The following is a 23,570-nucleotide window of genomic DNA, read 5'->3' as shown; positions in this document are numbered from 1 at the left end:
ATTTCACTTGAAGCCTTGGCTGCTACTCTCTCCTTCCCAGATCCCGCAATCGCATGTAAAATTTGACCCGCAAATTTTACTCTCAACTTGTCAATGGTTTGTTCTAGTGCACTTTAGAACTCGCCAAATCTCCATCGAAGTTTTCACTCACACACCTTGACTTGAACTCGACTTGTCAACCATGCCCGATTGACCTACAAACCGCGCAAATTACAACATAAACCAAGTGTCTCATACACTTATCAATATACTCCGGAGTCTTAGACCACGCAGGGTCCGTACGTCACCAACATCCACGTGGACAATTTGTTAGCACAAAGTGCCACACTCACATGAAGTTCGCCGACTTCCCTACTCTCATACTGCAGAGTACGCACACTCCTACTAAAACATCATCATTTGGCCTAACAAAAATCCTCACAGACTTCACTATTCTCCTGCGATATGCATAAGCTGTGCAAGCGCAAACCCTACTTCACTCACTCTATCACTAGAACGCCAAGAACATACCCAACTCAGTTCGGCAAGCTCCAAGACTCCGGGAAAGTCATTTGTGATTTAGGGGAACATCATCATTCAAATTTGCATTATCTTAAAACCAATTCTAAAGACAATGGTCCCTCGTCTTAGGGCCCCAAAGGGCCGAAACCGTCCTCTGCTACCAGAACTGATAATACGTCCCAACTTTAATTATTTAACTTACACGGGGACTCGTTTTAGGCCAATGAACCTTTAGACCCTGATTGGAGACACCTTAAGACGAGATATCTGTTGAGCATTTCAATCAGTAGATAACCTCATTGATATTCACAAATAACGGTCAATCAATTTAGTTAATGACATTGATAAGAATCAAAAATACCATGGCCCCTCAGCCATGAATAACCACACAAATTTAGTAAGATTTAGAATATTTATTCCCTATTTGTTACACTCTACTAGCAAGTTTATTAGTCTCAATACCAGAAAACACATCAACAATGTCACAATATGGCAACTTGAATAAGACTTTATCAAAGCAAAGATCATAAACATTAGAACAAAGCACAACGTCAACATGAATTAACTTTAGAAGAGTATCATAGATTCAGTCATTTGCCTATTTGCACCCGATATTAGTGAATCTCTTAACTAACCTCTAATTAGCATTCGCATGTTGGGCTTCATGCAAAACAATTTAGTAACATAAATTTAGAAAACATATAACTATTGCCTCTATCAAAAGAGCAGTTGGTACCTAGAAGGGAAAGGCAAACAGACAATTACAATTTCATTATCCTATAGTTACCCTCCGTAATGGGTCAGCATACAGAGTCAGTCTTCGTCCTCAGGACATCAGTCGATCCGCCATCGGCCAGGACAGAACAGCAAAGTCTCAGCAAGGTAGGGCAAAGCTCTTCCCTCATAAGGAGGAGAAGCGCGATATAGGGCAAGGAAAAGATGAGGATGGTTTGAGATATCAGGCAACAAAGTCTTAAGGCAGAATATCAAAGTAACAGCATGAATGGCTCAGTAAAAGGCGCGTAATGGCTCAATAATGGCTGATTTCTCCTTGTGTCATCCCGTTATATCAAACTTGTCGAACAAGCCTCTAATTTCCAATTGGGCAATATTTGGTGCATCGTTATCTCTGTCCAATAATCCGTTGATCACCTTACTAGAATTTTCACCTAAGACAGTTCTCATGTAGTTTGTTGGCTCCTGTGATTTACGTCTTCAACGGGTAGAATGTCAAGTAAGAAAAGTTACACTCGTCGCTCCAGTCAGTAGTTCCATTGTCTTTGCCAGTTTAGGCAACCTTGTACCTGTTGCGAATTACACTGGTGCATTTGGCAAGAATGTCTCCTTGAGCAAGTCGGGTCTCATGAGGAAGAATTTACTACGGTTACACACACATTTCTCTAGCATCTGGAAAAGTACAGTTCCATGTCCTTCAGGAAGGCAGCACATTGCACGTCAGAAAAACTCATTTAATATGAGACCAGGCAGCTAGGCCCAGACTCTTGCTAACTAAGGCCTAGTGATTAACTTAGGAAAACATTAACACATAATTCATAATGCTAATACAAAACACACATTAGTACATTATTAACTCATCTTTAGTCAAGTTAATTAATCATCGTATACATTGGTGGCCACTCCTCGTGGGCACATTTCAGACGCGTACATTAGTAGCACATTAATACATTTTCTCTGCAGTTTCATTATACATTATTTTGCAAGCTTTTCATGTTAATATTGAATATAAAAGCTACACTCCAACACTACCATCCCGCTAAAGTGTCCCTCCTCTCTCCATAGCCCCTTTATGGCATACATTCCATTGGTTTTAAAGCTGGACGTTCAAGGACGTCTGCAGCAGGTGCTTTTAAATTGTAAGGTATTGCTAAACACAGAACCCCCCCTCTGAGGTTAGTGCCCCCCCTTCAAGTCAGCACCCAGTGCGACTGCACCTATTGCACTGCCCTAATGCCGGTCCTGTTGACCCTATCCCCCAGCAGATGGTGAAATTTGGCTCAATCTAGTGGTAGGGCTGGCCTGGTGTTACCATACTGTAGAACGTGTCCTTCATAAGGATGCACATGGAGAGGGTTCCAGACGTAGAGAACTTGGTAAGTGGCAACCAAAGTTGACACTGGTAGGAGAAGCCATGAGATGGATGGATCTCAAATCAAAGTATGAATGAAAAGTAGAACAGAAAGAGATTTGAGCTAGGTTACGGAGTCAGCAGCAAATATGTGAGACACAAGCAATCTGAAAAAGAAGCTGCACAAGAGCATTTTTAATAGACTGGGAAAGAGAGATCTGCCTAAGTGATATTCTGATTAAGAGAATTAAGCAATAGTGTAAAGACCAGCATTCTTTTAAGAATGTACTTGCGCCAAATGTGATGGAAGGTCAGAATTTAAAAGTCTGAATAGTTGAAAGTAAAAACAGAGACACAATGGTTGTAAACGCTTGGAGATAATTGTGGGATCTAATGCACAGTGGGAAGGAGTTATGAAGGGTGAACGAAAGAAGATAGAATGGAGGTGAGAGAGGGGTAAGAAGCAGTGAAGAATTTAATTCAGTTTTAGTGGGCACAGGCAGACCAAACTGTTTCACAAGAAAAAATGAAACACTAGACAAGTGTGCAAAGGTTCTGGTTAAAGAGCAGACAGAAAGAAAGAAATCAGAATGTGTTGCATTCTTTCTTTGTACAGCCAGCAGACACAAACACAATTATGTCAATATCCTTAACTTACATTGCCCAGTTTACTTATAAGTCTATAAGTGGAGGCAATAGTCCGTCCAAATTCTGAAGATTATTCATAATTGATAACAGAGGATTTTCTGAATCTATAGGTGCTGATTCACAAAAAAGTATTACATCTACACTCAGATATTTACATCAATGTTCAAGTGTAGATTTACTACTTTTTGGAATTCACAAAAAATATCCATCAACCTGTAGAGAAATCCATGCCAGGCTTGGATTTCCATGCAAGGTCCTGGAAGTGATTTGGGTTGCCAATTGGGATCCCATTTCCACTGTACAAAGAGCTCCCTAGCACAGAACTCCAAGGAGGGTTTGGATCCCCTGTGAAAATGCACACTTTTTTCTCTGCAGAGAAAATACTTTACCCGATGGAGAAACCTGTACCCTGTTGAAGCAGCTGTCTTAATTAGAAATTATTAATGAGTGTTTACGGATTTTGAATAATGACTAACAGAGAAAAATAATGTGCACGTTCGAAATTGTGACCTCGAAGAATGGCCACCAGTGTTCACGAATCGTACTAAATAATTATTAATACTTATGAAATATTGAAAATGTATTAGAATAATGTAGTAATATGACATATCAAGGGTTATGAAGTATGTTCTAGCTTATTAATTGTAGGCCTTAACTTAGCGAGTGTCTTGGCCTAGTTTTGCCAGGCCTCATGCAGAAGCTACATTTCTTAGCGTTTAATAATAATTGCTGACAGAGTGAACTAACTGTGAAATGCTCATTGTCTTGTTAAAAATGCTTAGCAGAAGCTTTCCATCAGAACCGACTAACAGGAGACAGTGTCTTTAGAGACGTGTGTAATGTGTGCAAGAGGTTCTTTCCCAGGACGTGAACAATGATGACACTGACTGGAGAAGAAGATGCAACAAATTCGATACCTGACAAGCCGGATGATGAGAACATCGTAAAGCAGACCAATCAACGTTGTGTGAATGTGAAATATTAGAATTCATAGATTTGGTATGGAACTTTCACCTGAAATTAGGGGATAGTTTGGGTGACTTTGATATGACAACGTGACAGAGGAGACCAGATTCAGATTAGACCTTATTCTAATTTGTGATGCGACATTGGGAGGAGAAGAGATTCAAGATTCTGTCATTGGGCTCATACTCTCTGATTGAGAGTCTGATGCTTTGCTGATCGATTGATGACCTGTGAGGAAAGACTGATTCTGCTTGCTGACCAATACTGTGGATAGGTAGATATGACAATGTGACTGATTTGCATTTTTGCGCCTTTTCTTTCTAGGTACCAACTCCACTGTCTTAATAGTTTTTCTTAGGTAAATATTTTCTAAATTTGTGTTCTAAATTGTTTTGCATGAAGCCCCACATGCTGATGCTAATTTGGGTTAGTTGAGGGGATCTACATGACGACTGACAATTTGCAGAGACAATTGGTTGACAAATTATTTTGCTGAACTCTATGGATTATACAGTATTATTAAAACTAACTTTACTAAAGATTTGTGCTGATGCTTTAGAATGCATTGTGATTCAAGCTTTGATTAGATCATGTTTCTTGTGTCTTTTTGGTTAACAAATATTATTAATGGCATTTGATTTGATCTGGAGATTAATCTACATGACTTTAGTATTGTAAATATAGGGAAATAAACTTACTAAACTTTTACTAAAGGTGTGGTTATTCATGGCTGAAATTTCATGGTGTGTGACAATTACTGACTCCATTGATTATTGATGATTGATCTGATTAATGATTATTGATTATTATGTATTGATAGTTGTTTCTGTTCTGGAGCTATGGTTAGAACATTCTAAACGAGTCAAAAGGTTTATCAACCTATGCGCGTCCCCTTGTAAGTTTACTTATTAAGGTCCGACGCTCTAACAACCCCATCCAATTCTGAGGTTGTTTCATTCAACAGCACATCATAGAAAGGGTATTAATATCAGGACTGTGCTGGAGTAAAAAATCCACCTATTCCGGGCTAGAAAGGGGAATGATAGCAGTCTGCAAATGCACACAAACGTAGGTTTTCATGGATGTTCACAAACGTCCAAGGCAAACCAAACATTGGAATGCCCACATTCCCACCCCTTGAGTGTGAATTAAGTGTGCAGAGAACTCCGCATTTGTGATGGCGACCTCCTCATTGATAAATGGGCATATGCGTGCCAGAAAGCCATTTGTGAATTTCTGACAGGTGCAAGTAAGGTATATTTGCTCATAAAACTGCAAATCGACCTTTTTGAATAGGGCCATAGTTTTTTTCAGTTTACCGCATAGCCCTATTTGGGAAAATCCTGTGAATTGAAACCGTTCTTATAATACCCTAGCTGCCAACAATGATACAATGATACAAAATTCTTTTCCCCACCCTTTTCCAAGTTGAGCATGACCTGTTTATTAGCTAATCAATTTATTTCAGGGTAGGTGTGGTGCACAACATGGCATATGCACTCATGTAATTCCCTAATTAGCCTTTGAAATCCTTTAGCAGCTCATATAACTTACTTATTCAGACACTGTTGGGTTGTGGTAGCAATTCTGTTTCTTGTGTGGCTATGTTGCTTACTGACCTCTGGAGATTTTTTGTTAACATAATGAAGATAGGAGAACTCCTCCCCTCATGGGGGAGGCCTCATGAGATAAGGTATGGATTGGGACACAAACCATAATGATTCATCAGTGAACACATGAACAGCAGGGCAAGCACCCAGACAGTATAGCCCTTGCAATTGCACAAATTTGCAATGAAACACACTGCTGATGTGCCTGAGCTGGCATCCTGACTGACAATAAAGTGAAATGAGGGGTTTGGCTCACCAGTCTGGGCCTGCTGGCGTGATGACTGGGCTTGCACGAAAGCAAATTGTGTTCTACCACAGCGGTACCAACAGTAGGCCTTCTTCCATGGAAATGCCAAAACGGCCCTGGACCGGAGAATGATATTGAAACTGGGGATGCTTGTGGGATGCCAGATAAAGTGTAGGTCGACTGTGAGAGGCAGAGTGGGACGACTAAAACAAGGATATTTGGACAGTAAGTCACAAGTGCATTATTTGTAGGTCCCTGGCATGTTGCACCCCACCCACCTTGGATTCACGAATCTCCTGGTGGTGTATGCCTGTCCCAGCCAAGGCAGGGAGCCTATAGACTCTAAATCTGGCACACGGCTTGCACTTGAGGCAGATGAGGTGCATTACACCCCCTCCCATTTTCTGGAAATGGGCTGCTGGACATGGGAGGCTGCCAAATGTAAGTGGTTTAACAAGAACTGTGAAGGCACACTCCTGGGGTTTTGAGTTGGGGGTGCAGAGGGTCAAGACAGATGACCAGGCATTCTTTATGAGCTCTGTAGTCTGCTGAGGGCAAGCGCAAAATTAAGAATATGCTCTAGCCATCACAACTGTCCAAGAGTGTTGTACAAAGAAACTGCCTCAATGTGGGTTGAAATGGATGGTGCACAGAGCAATCTCCTGGGGTAAATCTGTGACTGAAAATCTTGACTTTAGCGTATTGCTCCCAGAAGAGATGTTGAACATGAACCACGGTACATTTGTGGATTCAACTTGATTCTGTTGTACTCTATGGAGCGGATACCTGGCCCCCACAAAGGTTCCTGCTCTTATACAGGCTGAAAACTGACTTCACCAGGCATGTGGCACACCAACATTCAGTGCAATGTGTAGTAACCAGTGTAACTGTTTTAGACACAGTGCCTTAACAGTATGTCAAATTGCTGTCTGATTCCATTCTCAAATACACTGTGGAAATGTGTTATTTATGGTATGGATGCACAGATCTATGTCTGGTCGAAGAGAGGCTCATCTCATCATGATGACTAGGTGAAAGCAAGCATAACCAAGATCCCTCTGGTGGAAATCGTGCAGAACAAGAAATGCTAGATGTCCAACCCAGGCAAACTGCACACATTTCCCAAAGTCATCCACTCCTCTGGTAAAAATACATTTAGCAGGCGTGAGGGAATCTCCAGGGGCAACCTATGTTTGCAGAGATGGTCCTTAAGACAATCAATGACATCCAGCACTCATTAGAAGGAAAGATTGGGGAAGTGGGCATCGATGTATTACTGCTGCAACAGGACCTGCACAGAGCTTTAGGCAGAGACACAGGCACAGAGAGATGAATCTCTAAATTACAAAACACAGTTCAAGAGCACCAGCCAACACTAAAACAGCTAGCCGTTTTATCCAGCTTTCTTTAACAGAGATTCAGGACAATGAAGAAATGGTCCTGTGGGGTAATTTACATGTAATCTTAATCCTAGAGGTTTCTGAGGGGAGACAATCTATTTATAGAAACCTAGTTCCGAACCCTTCCCACCCGAAAGAAAATTTCTACCTTCTTTTTGGTCCACCAAGACTGTGAGCCACACACTCCACATGGTGCTCAGCCGTGACCACTCATTTCCTAATCAAGAAGTATAAATTTTATGACACTATACTGAGATCTCTGCCACTGGAGATCTCACTATGAAAAAGTAAGGGAAATGTTTCCTACACTTTGTCATACAGAGGTCACCACCCAACTGCGGACTCTCTCCATGTGAAGTATAGGGAAAGGTAAAAATGTTTTTAATATAGATTAATTTTATATATTTATTTTAAATGCAGAACTAAAGAAACAAATGCTAGTCTAATAACAAATTTTTGAAACCAATCTTTAATTAATGTAAACATACTTAATTAAATTGAAATTATTTTTTTCAAGTTTAACTAAAAAATTTCCACGTGAAGGAAAAAAACAAAATATTAAACAATAATAATTACTAAAAACGATGTATAGAATTATATGAAAATAATTTATTTCTATTTAATACAATATATTGTAACATTAATTTAAAAATGCAAAAGCATATTAAATATTTTATAATTTATTAGAAAATATGTACTATTTTCATATATTTTTTAAACATTAAATTCTATTTATTTATATTTGTATCTATTTTAAGTAATTTAAATTAATTTAGCATTATTTTCTATGGGGTTTTAGTTCAAGACCCTAACTCCATTGATTTCCACGGAAGGGTGTTGCACTTCTAGTGGTTGGCCTCGTTACTTGTCCCTTTTCCTCTCCCCTTCAGTAGTAAGTATCCTCCATTTTTCAGGAACTCCCCTTGGTCCTTCCCACATTTACTACTTAAATGTATGCTTATATATGCACAGATTCCACACTCGGCCCAGCGATATCTGTACAGAAAAAAATAAAAGAGGCGGAGGTGTTGGAGTGCAGTTATTATAATCAAAATTAACATGAAATGTTTGCAAATGAATGCCTAAGGAGGCCGCATAGAAATTGTATTGCTATGTTTTACTAAACGCGTGTTTGAAATGTGCCCACGGGAAGTGGCCACCAATGTGTACGATGATTAATGAAATTGGCTAATAATGAATTATTAATGTACCAATGTATGATTTTATGTTAGCATTAAGAATTACATGTTAAGGTTTTTGCTAAATTAATTACTAGGCCTTGGTTAGCATGAGTCGGGGCCTAGCTGCCGGTCTCATCCTAAATGTGTCTTTCTAACGTGCAATGTGCTGACTTGCTGAAGGACATGTAGCCGTACGTTTCCAGAAGCTAGAAGATGTGTGCAACCGTAGTAAATTCTTTCTCATGAGACTCGACTTGCTCAAAGAGACATTCTTGCTGAACAGGTACAAGGTCGCCTGAACTGATAAAGACAATGGAGCTACTGACTGAGTCTGAGAGACTAGAAATTTGTACCTGACATTCTACCCGCTGGAGATGTCAATTACAGGAGCCAATAAACTACGTGAGAACTGTTCTAAACTGACAATTCTAATGAGGTGATTACCCGATTATTGGATGGAGATAATGATGCACCAAATTTTGCCCAATTGGAAATTAGGGGACTGTACAACAAGTTTGATATAATCCTGTGACACGAGGAGAAATCAGCCATTGCGTGCCTTTTTGCTATCACCTAGCCACTTTGTCACTCTGTTGTTTAATTCTTCGAACCATCCTTTTCCTTGTCCTGCCTGATTCATACTTTTCCACCTTATGAGGGAGGTGTCCCTTATTGCCTGGTCTTGCTGAACTTTGCTGTGTTTCCTGGCTGATGGTGAATCAACTGATGTCCTGAGGATGAAGACTGACTCTGTATGCTGACCCATTATGGAGGGTAACTATATGATGATGAGATTGCAATTGTCTGTTTGCCTTTCCTTTCTAGGTACCAACTGATACCTTTTGATAGAGACCATAGTTAGATGTTTTCTAAATTTGTGTTGCTAAATTGTTTTGCATGAAGCCCAACATGCTAATGCTAATTCGAGGTTAGTTAAGGAGTTCATTAAACGGACGCAAATAGACAAATGACTGAACCAATGTTTTGTTGAATAATGCGCTAATGATTCTCTGTTAAAATTAATCCATGTTGACGTCGTGTTTTGTTCTGATGTTTATGATCTTTGCTTTGATGAAATCTTATTCTAGTTGCCATATTGTGACATTGCTGATGTGTTTTTTGGTTTTGAGACTAATAAACTTGCTAGTAGAGTGTAACCAATAGGGAATAAAATAACGTAAATCTTACAAATTTTTGCGTCGTCATTCATGGTTGAAAGGTCATGGTGTGATCAGACTTTATTGATGCATTTATCTAGATTTGTTTACTTTGACATATTGAATATTGAGAAAATTATTGACCTAGTGATTTATATGCTGATTAGTTGTCTCTTCCTAAGGTGTCTTCAATCAGGGTCAAAAGATTCATTGGCCTAAAACGAGTCCCAGACAAATAAAATTATCTAAGACGGTACGCATTATCAGTTCTGGTAGCAGAGGACGGTTTAGGCCTTTTAGGGGCCCTAGGACGAGGGACCATTGTTTTAGAAATATTTTCAAAATAATGCAAATTGGAAAGATGATGTGCCCCTATGTCCCAAATGACTTTCCCGGAATCTCGGAGCTTGCCTAAGTGAGTTGGGTATGTTCTCGGCGTTCTAGTGATAGGTATGCGTGATGTAGAATTTGCGCTTGCTCAGCTTACGCATATTGTAGGTGAATTGTGAAGTTTGTGAGGATTTAGGCCAGCCAATGGTTTAGTAGGAGTGGGCGTACTCTGCAGTATGAGAGTAGGGAAGTCGGCGAACTTCATGTGAGTGTGGCGCTTTGTGCTAAAAAAAATAAAAAATTGCCTATGTGGTTGTTGGTGATGTACGGACCCGGCGTGGTCTAAGACTCCGGAGTATATTGATAAGTGTAGGAGACACTTGGGGGCATATTTATACTCTGTTTGCGCCGGAATTGCGTCGTTTTTTTTGACGCAATTCCGACTCAAAACTAACTCCATATTTATACTTTGGCGTTAGACGCGTCTAGCGCCAAAGTCCATGGAGTTTGCGTCATTTTTTTGCGTGGACACCTACTTTGCGTTAATGATATGCAAGGAAGACGTTCCCGTCTAAAAAATTGACTCCGAGGCATGTGCGCCGTATTTACACTCCCGGGCAAAATTCACGCCCGGGAGTGGGCGGGTCAAAAAAAATGACGTTCAGCCACTTTTGCGCCGTTTTTTAGCGCCTGGACAAGGCAGGCGTTAAGGGACCTGTGGGCTCGGAAGGAGCCCAGAGGTGCCCTCCCAAGCCCCCAGGGACACCCCCTGCCACCCTTGCCCACCCCAGGAGGACACCCAAGGCTGGAGGGACCCATCCCAGGGACATTAAGGTAAGTTCAGGTAAGTTTTTTATTTTTATTTTTTTGTGGCATAGGGGGGCCTGATTTGTGCCCCCCTACATGCCACTATGCCCAATGACCATGCTAAGACAGGAGTCATTTAAATGTGGGTTGGGAGTCGAAAAAAATGGCGCAAATCGGGTTGAGGCGAAATATTTGCCTCAGCCTGACTTGCCCAATTTTTTTTGGTGCCCAAGCTCCATATCCCCCTACGCCGGCGCTGCCTGGTGTACGTCGTTTTTTTTCACGCACACCAGGCAGCGCCGGCGGCTAACGGCGGCTAACGCCATTGAATAAATACGGCGCCCGCATGGCGCTTCAGAATGGCGTTAGCCGGCGCAAATTTTTTTGACGCAAAACTGCATTAGCGCAGTTTTGCGTCAAAAAGTATAAATATGGCCCTTGGTTTGTGTTGTAATTTGCGCGGTTTAATAGGTCAATCGGGCGTGGTTGACGAGTCGAGTTTGAGTCAAAGTGTGTGAGTGAAACCTTCGATGGAGATTTGGTAAGTTCTAAAGTGCACTAGGACGAGCCATTGACAAGTCGATGGTAGAATTTGCGGGTCGAATTCTGCTTGCGTGTGCGGGATCTGAGAAGGAGAGAGTAGCGGCCGAGGCTTCAAGTGAAATCTCTGTAAAGTTCTGAAGCGATTGTGTTACCCTTCCTGTAGTAAATCAGCAAATTTGAGTTTGTTGTTAAAGTGCTCGCAATATATTGCATTAGTTTTGTGTGGATTTAGAGTGGGGAAGACAAGCCGCAGTACTTTGTCAGCCGCAGAGTGTGTGAGTGTGACGTCATTGGAGCCGCGCTGGGATAGGTTAGCTAGTAAGAAGGGTCGTGCACGGATTGGCAGCCGTCTGTGAGAGACAATTGGTTGAGAAGGTAGGCGAAGAGCGTTCTGGGAACTAAAGTCACTTCCTGATTCGATTCTAAACAAAATAAAAGACGCAAAAATGAAGTTTTTCAAGGCTTTAAAGAGTGCTTTGAGGGGAGATGCGTACATTACAGTGAGTGTGGGGGAGCCTACACCGCCAGAGGATACTCCGGCTTATGCCGTAATGGAGGAGAAGGGAGCCGCGCTATGTCTTTGGCTAAAGCAAGGGTGCAAATTAACAGAGAAAGATGGGTGTTTGGCGTTTCCAGAGAATGGAACCTTTAACATAGGGTTTCAAGAGAATTTGCGGAAAGGTTAAATGAGCAAAAGCCGCTTCCGAGACCAGCTCAGTTTGAGGCATTAGCGATTTGGGATTTAATGGCCATGCTACAGAGGCAACGGAAATTCCAGAGGAGAATGAGAAAAGCAGAAAAGACTCTAGCGGAGGCTAGGTGGGATAGTGAGGCCAGGATGTGGAGAAGGGAAATAATAGACAGAGTTAGAATGTTTCTGGCAATAACTCAAGAAGCCGAAACACAGGGGAGAAAGGCAACTTGTAAAACAGACAAGGGGTCTAGTAGGCAAAAGGAGACTCAGAAGTCTTGGGTAGATGCAGACGATTCGGATGATGATGAGTTTCTCAATCAGTTGTTACATGATCGACCACCACCATATGCCATAAATGACAACAGACCGAGTACTAGTGCAGGTCCTGTAAGTTCGTCACAGAGTCAGGGGATCACGAATACAGTACATGCAAATAATGTTACCACATCAGCTCCGATACAGAATAGTGCTAGTGTATCCACTGCACCCGAGATGCATTTACAGTTGCAGCCACCACCAGTTCAGAGGCTCTACCCTGATGTCCCAGTATTAGAGACGACTACGAATTTGATGGTGCCGCCTGATCCAGTGTACACGAGATCAAAGTTAGTGCAGATTGAGCCAACTCCACAATTGCTGCCGCAGCAACAGGTGGTTCCGAATTACACTTCTGTCACAGGACCGCAGTCAGTTACAGCACCTATAATGAATCAAGCTATGGGAGTCAATGCCCCACCGGGATTGGGAACTGGACAGACGCCAGCTGCTATATCTTTGCCAATCACCGTTAGTCCGCCAGTACCGCTATATGCGCAGGCAAAACCTAGTGTGTGTGACCAGGGAGTAATGACTCAAGAGATGATAAGAGGAGGGTTCACAGGAAGTTCTCAAGGGATGACACCGGGAGAACAGACAGCCGAGAGATCTAGATCTTTGTTGGACTTCAGTCCGATTGGGGTTCCTTTAGAAACCTTGAGACAAGCAGGTTTGGGTCTACTGACCCCACAGGGGATGAGTGCGAACACGTCGCAAACGCCGATGGTGCAGGCTGGAAATATCTCGTTGCAAGGCTTAACTGCGCAACAGTTGACTGAGTGGTTAGACAAGCTTAACACTCCACAGACTACTCCTGCAACAGCAGAGCGATCAGAAAGAGAGGAATACCTGAATTTTGTGAGGTTGGGGGTGGAAGCAGCTAAGCTAGTAGAAGGGAGCATGGGAGTGAACAGATTAGAATCACACACTGAAGCAGAATTAAGATATCTGTGCCCGAAAATACCCAGGGAAGTGAGTAAGGTGCACCAGAGGTTAGAGAACGTGGCAGACAAATACCGCATAGATTTAGACAACACCAAACATCTGAAGAGGAGTTATAGGTTAGACTTCAAACCTAAAGATTTTGATCACATGAGGTCTACTGGGATGAAGGCACACCTTAAAGAGATACTACAGAGTGCTCAAGTTTGGGGAGCTTTAGAAAAGTGGGAAGGCAGATGGGCGAAGAAGAGAGATAAGAGGAAAAGTGACTGCCTGGAACAGCAGCAGACGAAGCCTGGCCAGACACGGGAACAATAAATATGTTATTGAGGAGAGAGACAGCTGGAGGGGTTCTAGTTCATGTACGGTGGTCTAGAGGTGACATTCTGTCATTCACAAATGACTTCCGCAGGTTGAGGGAAAAGCCGATAGAGTGGTATCATCAAACGGATAGGTTTGTGAAACTTGCAAAGTGTCTCTGGGAAGAGTTGAACACACTGTTTGAGATTATAGTTCCGGCCGATTTGTGGCTTGAGTGTAAGAGGAGTGTGGATTGGCCGACAGCGGAACCGCAAAGGGACAGGACTACAGGAGCACAGTCTCCTGAGGTGATGAAGCACTACTATAAGGTGATTGAGTTTTTGAAGCAGAAAGTGTTGCCGCTGAATATTGATGGGCAGAAAATTGATCGAACGGCACAAGAAGGCAAAGAGTCGATACATGCTTACTATGAGAGGTTGTTAAAGGCATTCAAACACTACAGTGGCACAGAGGTCATAGAACAGAAAGACATGAATCACCTTGTGTTCAGGTTCGTTGAAGGACTGAGGCCAGAGATTAGCCAGATGATTAAGAATCATTTGATCTGCTGGAAAGCTAAACCGATTGACGAGGTGTTGCAGTATGCGAAATACTGTAGTGATGAGATTGAGTTGAAGCAGAGAAAGCTGAAAGAGAAGGTGATGGTGACGCAAATTAAGGCAGCTCAGGCAGGGATGCAGGGAAATGGAGTACAGCAGATGGTGCAGCAGCAACCTCAAGGGAACGGAATGTTCCAGCCTCAAACAAGAGGCAGAGGTCGGGGAGGTTTTGTGAACCGTGGTCCAGACTTAAATAATGTTGTGGTTCAAAATGACGTGCAAGGGATGAAAAAGATTTCACCATGCCATGCGTGCGGGGGCGTGGGACACTGGAAGCGGGAATGTCCGATGGTGGTGCAGGATGGTGTTGTTCAACAAAGCAATGATGTCAGTGTGTTCCAAAATGTGAGGGGTCCAAGAATGAGGGGTTCAAACCCAAACTTCCAGAATAATATGGTTCAGATGCAGGGTCTCTAGCCAATGCAACAAATGCAAATACCACGTGTTCAACCAGCACAGGTACAGCAAATGCAACAGCAGATTCCTGTGGTACCTAGACAGCAAATGCAGTTGCCTTTAGCTCCGATGGGACAGCAACAGGTGGTGCTTCCTCAACAGGTCACAGGTCAAACAATGAGTCAAAATAATGCAGTACAACAGTTCCCATTGCGTGGTGAGAATGGAATAAACGATGAATGGTCGGATGACTGTTCGGATAGTGAGGAGTGCAGGCTTGCAGCGTCCCTAGAGGTAGATCAGAGGGGCCCTTATGTTCAGGGAAAAGTGAAGGATCACAAGGTTTCGTTCCTGGTTGACACAGGAGCTACACGCTCTACAGTCAGAAGTACAGAGGTTCCGAAATTGCCGCTTTCAGGGCGTACTATAAAGGTGGTAGGAGTAGCAAATCAGCTCCTGACTAATCTAATTACAGATCCGGTCCAAGTTGAGATTGGTACCTTTCAGGGATTACATAGGTTTGTAGTCTGTGATTCAAGTCCTGTGTCCCTACTGGAGAGAGACTTGCTGTGTAAGACAAGGTGTTCAATCACCTTTTCCAATGAAGGAATTGAGGTGCAGACAAACAGTGATGATGAAGGGGGCGATAGTCAGATCTCAGAACCAGAGACGGAGACAACAGATGAGGAGTACCCTTTGATAAGTTTTTTCCCGATGTTTACAGTGACCGATTTGCCAACCGAATTACAGGGAACAGTCACCGAGAAAGTGTGGTACTTGACAAGAAAATAAGTGGGACTGATAAAAGGCCTTGAACCAGTCAAAGTAGATGTGAAGCCAAATGTCGTGTTTCCCCAGGTACCGCAGTACCACATGTCACAAGACGTCCTTATACAGGTGACACAGATAATTGCGGACTTTGTGAAGCAAGGGGTCTTAAAAGAAGTGATGAGCAGCCCATGTAATTCGCCAATAATGGGACTGAGAAAGCCTTGTTGGAAAGTTCGAATTGTCCAAGACCTGAGAAAAATTAATGAGATAGTGGTAAAATGCTGCCCCATAGTGCCAAATCCAGCCGTGATCATGTTTCAGGTTCCATGTGATGCAGAGTGGTTCACAGTTGTGGACTTGTCCCAAGCGTTCTTTTCTGTGCCTCTTCATGAGGACAGCCAATTTCTCTTCAGTTTAAAATTCCTGGACAAGGTTTACAGTTGATGTCGAATTCCTCAAGGGTTTTCAGAATCGCCTTCCATCTTCAATCAGATATTGAAGAAGGACTTGGAAGCATTGGAACTGTCTTTTAATTAGACTCTAGTACAGTACATTGATGATTTGTTGATTGCGTCCAAAACGAAAGATGACTGCAGGTATGATGCTACTGCCTTACTGAATCATTTGGGAAAGAACGGACATAAAGTGTCCCCAAAGAAGCTACAGTACTGTCAGAAAGAGGTGAAGTACTTAGGCCACCTGATTGAGAAGGGGTCAAGGAGAATATCCAAAGAAAGAGTGACAGCCATATTACAGATGAGTCCCCCGACATCCAAAAGAGACGTGAGGATGTTTTTGGGAACGGTGGGCTACTGTCGCCAGTGGATTCCCAACTTCTTGATTATCTCTAAGCCTTTGGTGAAGTTGACTGTCAAGGAGGTTAAGGATGGCCCGGATACCCTAACTATGTCCGAGAAAGAGATGAGGGCATTCATTGAACTGAGAGAGTGCATGTGCAGGGCTCCAGCTTTAGGTATGTCTGACTGCAGAAAGCCTTTTGTACTGTTTTGCCATGAACTTGATGCTTGTTCTTTGTCTGTCCTGACACAGGTCCATGGAGGTGCAAACCGCCCGGTACCATATTTTTCAGCTACTTTGGACCCAGTCGCAGCAGCCTTACCGGGTTGTCTGCGTGCAGTTGCAGCAGTTGGTCAAAGCCTCACTCAGTGTGAAGGTATAGTGATGGGACATCCCCTAACAGTTATGGTCCCACACTCAGTTGAAATACTACTCACCCGAACCGAGACGCAGCAGATCACAAATGACCGTCTAACAGAATATGAAACGATTATACTGGGGTCACCTAATGTATCATTGAAACGCTGTACTGTGTTAAATCCGGCATCTTTGCTTCCCAATGAGAATACAGATGTCGATGATGCTGAGGAAGTAGAACATGATTGTCTTGAGGTAACAGAACTGTGCAGCAAACCTAGATCTGACATTAAATATACTCAATTGGAGGAAAATGATTAAATTATATTTGTTGATGGTTCATGCCTGAGAGACTCAGTAGTAGTACTGAGAGCCGGATACGCTGTGTGTACAATCACCGGTATCCTGGAAGCATCATGGCTCGAGAGAGTGTATTCTGCTCAAGTGGCTGAATTGGTTGCTCTTACTAGGGCTTGCCATGCCGCTGACAAACTAAAAGTGACTATCTATACTGATAGCAGATACCGATTTGGAATTGTCCATGATTTTGGCCAGTTGTGGTCACAGAGAGGTTTCATGACCTCTTCTGGTTCCCCAGTGAAAAATGGTGAAAGAATTAAGGAGTTGTTTCACTCGATTCAGTTACCTCTTGAAATTGCAGTGGTGAAATGCAGCGCTCATGTAAAATCACAAGACTTTGTGTCAATGGGAAACGGATATGCAGATCAAGTCGCAAGTTTTTGTGCATTGAACTGTATATCGTTCAAGGATCAGTGGGAATTGCTACCTGAAACAGAAAATGAGACATGCACGGGTAATGCATTGAGGGTGGTTGACACACTGGAAGAGTTAAAATAGTTGCAGGGACGTGCCAGCAGAGAGGAGAAACGTTCTTGGCTTAAAATGCAATGTGTACAAAGACCTGATGATTTGTGGGTTTCAGATGAGGGGAAAATGCTTTTGAAAAACAGTCTCTTGTCACAGTTTGCAAGGTTTTATCATGGGCAAGCACATATTCGGAGAGACGCCATGATCAGGTTGTTCAAAATCGATTGGTTCAATCCAAAATTCAGACAAGCTGCAGAAGTAATCTGTCACAGGTGCATCATCTGTCAACAGATGAATGCAGGGAAAGGGACCGTGGTGAATTTGAGCCACATTGGGAGAGCATGAGGTCCATTTAGCAGGATGCAGATGGATTTTATTGAGATGCCTGTGTGTGGAGGTCTGAGGTACGTGTTGGTGATTGTGTGCATCTTTAGTCACTGGATTGAAGCTTACCCTACACGTAGGAATGATAGTCTCACAGTAGCGAAGTTGCTGCTTAGGTAGCTGATACCACGTTTTGGGTTTCCGATCTCTTTAGAATCAGATAGAGGAAGTCACTTCAACAATGAGGTGGTTAAACTCTTGTGTGCCGCACTGAACATTGAACAGAAGTTGCATTGTAGCTACCGTCCTGAAGCCTCAGGACTGGTGGAACAGATGAATGGTACCTTGAAGTCGAGAATGGCGAAAATGTGCGCAGCTACAAATTTGAAATGGCCAGATGCATTGCCCTTAGTGCTAATGTCAATGAGAAATACACCTAACAAGAAAACAGGACTGTCTCCTCATGAAATTCTCATGAGCCGAGCTATGAGATTGCCCGCAGTGCCTGCAAATGCTCTTGTGAATATCACGGATGATATGGTGTTGGACTACTGCAAGGGTTTGGCTGACGTGGTCCGCTCTTTCTCTCACCAGGTGGAAGCAACCACACTGCCACAGATAAATGATCAGGTCACAATCTGAAAGCCGGTGACTGGGTTGTTGTCAAGAAACATGTGAGGAAGTCGTGTTTGGAGCCACATTGGAAGGGGCCGTATCAAGTGATACTGACAACTACTACTGCTGTGAAATGTGCGGGAATTCCAAACTGGATACATGCCAGTCACACAAAGAAGGTGATGTGTCCAACTGATGAGGAACTTGAGTTGTCGAAAATAACAGCTACAGAGAAGGACGTCTCAGGGCCGGAGAGTAATCAAAGGGGAACTGAGACTGGAGGACAGATTGGTCACTCAAACAGCAAACAAGATCCAGAAGGGTGACGGTGAGCCTATCTCAACTAAGGTACCAGGAGGACCGACCCAAAGAGAGGTTCTCCCAGAAGCAGACAGATACAGGTTTGAAGTTGAACCCCTGACAGACCCAGAAGGCGACGAAGGTGAAACAGAGGGAAGTCAAAGTGTTCAGACTCCTCCTGAGTCACTTGCAGATCCATCAAGAAAAAACACCAGAGCGCAAGAGGAGGGCATTGAACAGCAACCTGAAAAGCCAAACAGTAAAAGGACACTGAGAGGAGATAAGTGGCCAGAATCGCAAACTGAGAAAGGGAAAGTGGTCATTGATGAAACAATAGAGGAAGAGGTCGATACCACAAGGAAAGAAGATCTGAGTGAAGGAGAATTGCAGGGTGACCGCAAGTTGAAAAGAAAGAGAATTGCAAACAGAAGATACGCAGGTCCTGAATGGTCTTATGCAACGTCAGCCGAGTGGCAACAAGAGTTCTTGGCGTTTTGTTTTGATCGTGAAGTTCCAGGTCAATATTATGGTACTTGAAGTTGGCTACAAATAAAGGAGACTGTGTTAAGCTGAAATTGAATAAAGGGAAACCTGAGAGAGGAGGCTGATAAATTACCGGATGTGACATTGCTAACCTGAACTGACTTTTGAAAAAACCAATTGTGAGAAGCTGCTAACTGGATTGACAAAAGACCCTGGGAGTGAATGAGAAAGCAGTAAATACTTGCAGGAAAAATACTTTTGCATAAGCTTTGTGGAGAAAAGAGTTATAAACCATCCTCCTATTAGTTGTTTACATTTCTAGCACTTTACTTTCTGATTCTTTACAGATCATGCCTAGGTCAGGAGATGACAATGAGGGGAATAATATTTGGGTATTGCTTTGGGTGTTATGTGTGTGATATTCATTATAGCTTTGTTTGTGGAAATGTGTTTGGTGGATGAGAGTGAAGCTAACAATGCCACAGTTTCTGAGACTGCTACACTAACACCGTGGGATAAGTTTGAGCAAGATACAAAGTACTTGCATGACAAAACTAATACAAAAGGGGAGCTGTCTACTAATGTTTTCTATTGCTTGCTGAGTGAGTATGTTGACACTATGGATGCAAAGGCTTGTTACGTGTGTACACAAATTCCTCTTTCAGTCCAAGAGGGAGTTACATATCACAGCTTGCCATTAACCTACGGGATTAGTTGTAGTTTGCTACTAACGTGTTTCTATAATCAAGAAGAAGTGCAATATTTTTACTCGAACTATGATTTAGTGTTCTCTTATGTGCCTCTCATAGAAGATTTGAATAGTGTAGCTAAGTATTATGCTATAAAGTTGATTATGGGATTCTTTGAGCCTAGAACGACAATTAGTTCTTCCTATGTGCACCGCAATAATTTGACATGCTTGCTTACATCTGTAGAAAAGAGCTTTCTAGATCACACTGAAGATAGAAGGAGAGTTTTAAAGGGGAAATTAGAAAAGGGCTTGCAGCAATGATCATTTCTTAGTAATAGCAATAATGGGGTTAGGGAACAAGGGAAGCTAGCTTTAGATGTGAAACATGTAGGTAGGCTTTGCATAACGCAACCTAAGTCATATTATGACAATGTGTTTGTGGGAACGAGTGAGTGTAAGCATGTGTTTTTGTTTCAGAATAAATGGACTTTCATGCTAAATGGAATGGATCAAGCGATCCCAGGGGTCTATTATATTTGTGGGCTTAGTGCTTATTACCGTCTTCCGAAGGGATGGTATGGGACATGTTATTTGGGAATAGTTTTTCAAAAGATTTATCAAGTAGATGATTTAAAGAAATTTCCGAAAGTGACAGAATTACTTCGTGCTAGACAAAAGAGAGAAACTGCTGCTGGTGTAGTAGGAGACATACTTGGAGCAATAATTCCTTCAGTGGTGGTTGTTTTGAATTCCGTAAAGATTCGAAAGTTGTCTACTATTGTGGATAACATGCTGACAAACTTCACAGGGGCTATACTCCTGATGGATACTGAACTTGCTGCAGAGAGGGCTATGACTCTTCAAAATAGGCTTGCTTTAGACATTCTTTTAGCGAAAAGTGACGGAGTCTGTAAGATGCTTAATGAGCGCCACTGTTGTGCCTATATGCCGGATAATAGTAATGAGATTAGAAGTATGCTTACTAACCTAACGAGAGATAGTGCAGATTTGAAGGAACTGAAAGAACCAGGAGTCTGGGAAAAGGTTGGAGAGGGATTTGCGCATGTGGGAAGTTGGTTTAGTGGTCTTTGGCATGGGTTCTTGGGAAAATTAATACAGGGAATAGTAATTGTTTTGGCTTGTTTATTTGGACTATGGGTACTAAGCAAAATTTGCGAAGGAAGTAAAGTAAAATGGGCAAAATATAAAGCGAGGAGGGAGGAAAAGAAAAGGGAAAAAATTTTCAGAGCAAAATATGAGAAGGCAAAGCAGAAAGAGGAAATCGAAATGAAGGAATTGAAAAGGTAAAGGATTGTTAAAGAATGGATTTGTGTGATGACAAGTGTCATCAGAGGAGAGATTGTTGGAGTGCAGTTATTATAATCAAAATTAACATGAAATGTTTGCAAATTAATGCCTAAGGAGGCCGCATAGAAATTGTATTGCTGTGTTTTACTAAACGCATGTTTGAAATGTGCCCACGGAGAATGGCCACCAATGTATATGATGATTAATGAAATTGGCTAATAATGAATTATTAATGTACTAATGTATGATTTTATGTTAGCATTAAGAATTACATGTTAAGGTTTTTGCTAAATTAATTACTAGGCCTTAGTTAGCATGAGTCGGGGCCTAGCTGCCGGTCTCATATTAAATGTGTCTTTCTAACTTGCAATGTGCTGACTTGCTGAAGGACATGTAGCCGTATTTGTCCTGAAGCTAGAAGATGTGTGCAACCGTAGTAAATTCTTTTTCATGAGACTCAACTTGCTCAAGGAAACATTCTTGCTGAATGCAACAGTGTAAACTTGCAACAGGTACAAGGTCGCCTGTACTGGTAAAGACAATGGAGCTACTGACTGAGCCTGAGAGACTAGAAATTTGTACCTGACATTCTACCCACTGGAGACGTCAATTACAGGAGCCAATAAACTACGTGAGAACTGTTCTAAACTGACAATTCTAATGAGGTGATTACCCGATTATTGGATGGAGATAATAATGCACCAAATTTTGCCCTATTGGAAATTAGGGGACTGTACAACAAGTTTGATATAATCCTGTGACACGAGGAGAAATCAGCCATTACGTGCCTTTTTGCTATCACCTAGCCACTTTGTCACTGTGTTGTTTAATTCTTCGAACCCTCCGTATCCTTGTCCTGCCTGATTCATACAGTACTTTTCCACCTTATGAGGGAGGTGTCCCTTATTGCCCGGTCTTGCTGAACTTTGCTGGGTGTCCTGGCTGATAGCGAATCAACTGATGTCCTGAGGACGAAGACTGACTTTGTATGCTGACCCATTACGGAGGGTAACTATGTGATGATGAGATTGTAATTGTCTGTTTGCCTTTCCTTTCTAGGTACCAACTGATACCTTTTGATAGAGACCATAGTTAGATGTTTTCTAAATTTGTGTTGGTAAATTGTTTTGCATGAAGCCCAATATGCTAATGCTAATTCGAGGTTAGTTAAGGAGTTCATTAAGCGGACGCAAATAGACAAATGACTGAATCAATGTTTTGTTGAATAATGCGCTGATGCTCTGTTAAAATTATTCCATGGTGACGTCGTGTTTTGTTCTGATGTTTATGATCTTTGCTTTGATGAAATCTTATTCTAGTTGCCATGTTGTGACATTGCTGATGTGTTTTCTGGTTTTGAGACTAATAAACTTGCTAGTAGAGTGTAACCAATAGGGAATAAAATAACGTAATTCTTACTAATGTTTGCGTGGTCATTCCTGGTTGAAAGGTCATGGTGTGATCAGACCTTATTGATGCATTTATCTAGATCGGTTTACTTTGACATATTGAATATTGAGAAAATTATTGACTTAGGGCCAGATGTAGCAAAAATAAAAATTGCGACTTGCATTTTGCGAGTTGATGCGACTCGCAAAATGCGAGTCGCTAATTGGAATGCCAGAAAAAAAAGCGAGCCGATTTTGCGACTCGCAGCCGGACTCGCAACGCTGTGTGCGAGTCCGCAGTTTGCGAGGTCGCTGTTTGCGAGTGTGCAAAAACGAACTCGCAATTAGCGAGTGTGTGTCGCAAATTGCGAATACCTTCAAAATTGCTTGCAGATGCAGCAGAACACTCCAGAAAGCATACCAGAACACCCTGGAAACACTTCCTGGCACATGATGATGACATCACAGCCAGGAAGTTAACAAATACACCTGGGAGGAGGGCTCAACAGTGAGCAGTGTCTCTGCCACTCACAGTAGGGTGCTGAGGAGTGGTAGGCACAGCACCATGGACGCAGCAGGGACCAGCCAGGCTGGCAGGAGGGGCAGGAGATCATAGATAACAGCCAGGACAGATTCATGTGGCACATGGCGTTAATGTGCCACATGACTGGTTGGCATTTTCCTGCCCATGGACAATTTCAACTTGTATATAGTTTCTACATGACATTAATAAAACAGTTATTTTTGTTCCACTTAACAAATGGTTAATAGGTGAGTATGGTGGGAGTTGACACGTACCGTCCAGAATATTGCGTTGCAATGTGGTCCCGTCTCAGTCTGCCTTGATTAGCTAGACTCCTATCCCCATGATGGCGATGTGGTTGTTCTTGCTCTTCATCATCAGGATCTGGGTCTGCAGGGGTGAGAGGTAGCCCACGTCGGGTGGCTATGTTGTGGAGGATGA

This window comes from Pleurodeles waltl, chromosome 4_2 (assembly GCF_031143425.1).
Source record: "Pleurodeles waltl isolate 20211129_DDA chromosome 4_2, aPleWal1.hap1.20221129, whole genome shotgun sequence".
NCBI classification, from domain to species: domain Eukaryota; kingdom Metazoa; phylum Chordata; class Amphibia; order Caudata; family Salamandridae; genus Pleurodeles; species Pleurodeles waltl.
This window is presented reverse-complemented; position numbering follows the sequence as displayed.